A 3,154-nucleotide genomic window follows, 5' to 3' on the forward strand; every position below is an offset into this window, starting at 1 on the left:
CATGTGTAGTGCTGTTATTTTACCAGTAACTTGGTGGAACCCTGTCCTGAACAAATGGAATAAAATCTCCTTTGCTGGAAGTACTAATAAGCTATCCTGTCAAAGTACTAGGAATGAAATCACTGTTCCTAATAATGTTAAATCGTGGTTCAGTATCCAGCTTCTGGACTTATTTGGACTATTTACAAAGTTATCTGAATTCATGTTATTGAGGATGGAGTTTCTGCTAGGGACAAAGCTATGTTCTAATGAAACGGTTTAAAAATGAGCTTCATTGTTACTTTGTGTACAGTTTTTGAATGGAGCCATATACACTACAGATTTACTGCCACTAAATGCTATAATTGTAGAACAATGTTATTGATTCATTGAAAGTTTTAAAATGTTACTATTTTGAGCAGGTCACCAAAACCTGAATTCTAATTTACTGTATGGAACAAGAGTACAAACCCAGTTTATGCTAAGACTCCATCATTCAGACCAGATTAACCTATTTATTATCAAACCTGTATATAATGATTAGAGTGAACAAGAAGGCAGGATTTTAACACTAACAAATCCATAATAAGGCCCTCGCAGACCCCTTGCAACTCATTGCCAGCTTAGGTAGTCTGGTTCAGGCTAGTCCTCAGAATCTCTAATTCAGCACAAAGCAGTTTCGCCAGCTTTAATTAAAATACTGAAAAAAGCCACAATCTGTGTGGCCGGTTCATTGCTACACTGCAACCTGCTGTCCAGCCCCATGAGATGCCCCTCATCAGTACGTGCTCAGACCACCACCCCCCCCCCCCCCCCCCCTGGGGTTACTGGGTCATGCAGTATCTCCCTACCCTTGGATTCTTCAAACCCAGCGGTGTGCTCCCTTACTTGGAAGTTCAGACTCTGCCTCTGCTTGTCCTTGTCTCAATGCTAATGTTGCTATGACTCTAATCCCTTGACATGGTCACATCTGGGTCACATACTTTAAAAAAAATTAATCACTGCAGTACTTGTTAACAATTCTTAGAAGCCAGTGCACTGCACCTTTTTTCTCAATTCATGCTGGTCAACAGCCTTTTGGTACTTTAGTGGCAGATCTTTGTGACCCCAGGTGGTATCACCACCTGTTCAGTCATCACTCAGTTATACATTGCACTTCCCAGCAGGAATCACTGGGTAGTAATTATAAGTAGTGGTTGACACGGCACTCAACCGTATCTGTTCTATTTCCTGCAATTCTGCTCTCTTTCCCTCCCTCCCAGAACCGCGATAGGGTTCCTCTTGTCCTCACCTTTCATCCCACCAGCCTCCATATTCAACGTATCATCCTCCACCTTTTCCACCACCTCCAGCGTGATCCCACCACCAAACACATCTCCTTCCCTGACAGCATTCTGAAGGGACCGTTCCCTCCGCAACGCCCTGGTCCACTCCTCAATCACCCCTTCCCACGGCACCTTCCAATGCAAGCGCAGGAGATGCAACACCTGCCCTTTTACCTCCTCCCTTCCCACTGTCCAGGGCCCCAAACATTCCTTCCAGTTGAAACAGCAATGTACTTGTACTTCTTGCAATTTAGTATACTGTATTCGCTGCTCACGATGTGGTCTCCTCTACATTGGGGAGACCAAATGCAGATTGGCTGACCCCATAAGCGTGACCCCGAGCTTCCGGTCGCCTGTCACTTTAATTCTCCGCTTCACTCCCACTCTGATCTCTCTGTCCTCGGCCTCTTGCACTCTTCCAACGAAGCTCACCGTAAGCTCGAGGAACAGCACCTCATCTTTCGATTAGGCACTTTACAGCCTTCTGGACTCCACATAGAGTTCAACAATTTCAGACTATAACCTCCGCCCCTATTTTTTTTTCATATGGCAGCTGTTGATAATTCTGCCATCCCCATTTACACCATCTTTTGCCATGCACCATCATCCCTTTTGTCTTTTAATCTCTCCTGCCTTCCATCCTATCACCGACCTTCCCTTTTGTTCTTTCCTTTCCTCCCCCTTTTTCCCTGCCCCTACACTTGCTTAAAAATCTGTTACATCTCTAACTTTTTCCAGTTTGGACGCAGGGTCATCGACCTGAAAAGTTAACTCTGTTTCTCTCTCCACAGATGCTGCCTGACCTGCTGAGTATTTCCAGCATTTTCTGTTTTTATTTCAGATTTCTAGCATCCGCAGTATTTTGCTTTTGTAATTATAAGTAGAACTCTTTTTTGATCTATTGTGGCTTGAGATCGGCTATCATGACCACACTACTAACCTGACTGAGATCAGGTAACAGAGCATAGAATTTGTGCGATTCCTGGTCTGTGCAACAAATCTTTCAACTCATTTGCATTTCTTGGGTGTCACATGATCACCTCCACAGTAGAATTGTGTGCTGACATTCACCGCCTCTGCTCATGTATTGACGAATGACCACTTGAGTGAGATGATGGGCTACTAGCACCCATGGAATCGTACCCCTGTAAGAGTCAGTGCGTGCATTCATAAAAGGATTTAAAATTTAATAGAGTTTTATCAAGTGTAGTTAACTCAAAGATGTATTCAAAACAAACATTTCCCATCATAGAGATAAAGGTTTAAGAGCATTTTCAATAGGGTTATTGTCAACGAATATTTTTTCTGACTTTCTGGTAACACTGCCATTGTTAACTCTTTAGACATCACCTTCCTCATGATAACATCACTGTATACTTCATTTTTTTCAGGGCTTTCATCTTCAGTCTCCTCTGAGCTCCCTCCCAAGCCACATGACTTTCAAAGCTGAGAGGAGAGGGTGGACAGTTTACTCCCAGCATATTGTTTGACCTCTGGGGGGCATGCGCAAATGGCTTGTGTAGATACTTCATGAGAATTCACCCTCCTGGTGTGAGAAGATGCCCAACCTTCACTCAGCATTTCATTGCAAAATGTTAAAGCTTTGTTTCTATGGTTGGTGAAAAGCAGGAGGGGAAGGGAGTTCCAAAGTCTCTAGCTGCTACTGGGATCAGTGTAGTTGGAACACAACACAGTACTGCAAGATTGGGTGTGCTCTGATAGCTGGGAAATGGAGAAGAGAGATAAAGACAGAAATTTGCAGAAAAGGGAAAGAAATGAAGAAAGACAGGACATAAGGTAAGAAAATAGACAGGTGAATGGGGAATGATGCAGAGAAGAGAAAAAAGAGA

The sequence above is a fragment of the Somniosus microcephalus genome, chromosome 8 (assembly GCF_052327205.1).
Source record: "Somniosus microcephalus isolate GS21.2 chromosome 8, FLI_Smic_1.0, whole genome shotgun sequence".
NCBI lineage: Eukaryota > Metazoa > Chordata > Chondrichthyes > Squaliformes > Somniosidae > Somniosus > Somniosus microcephalus.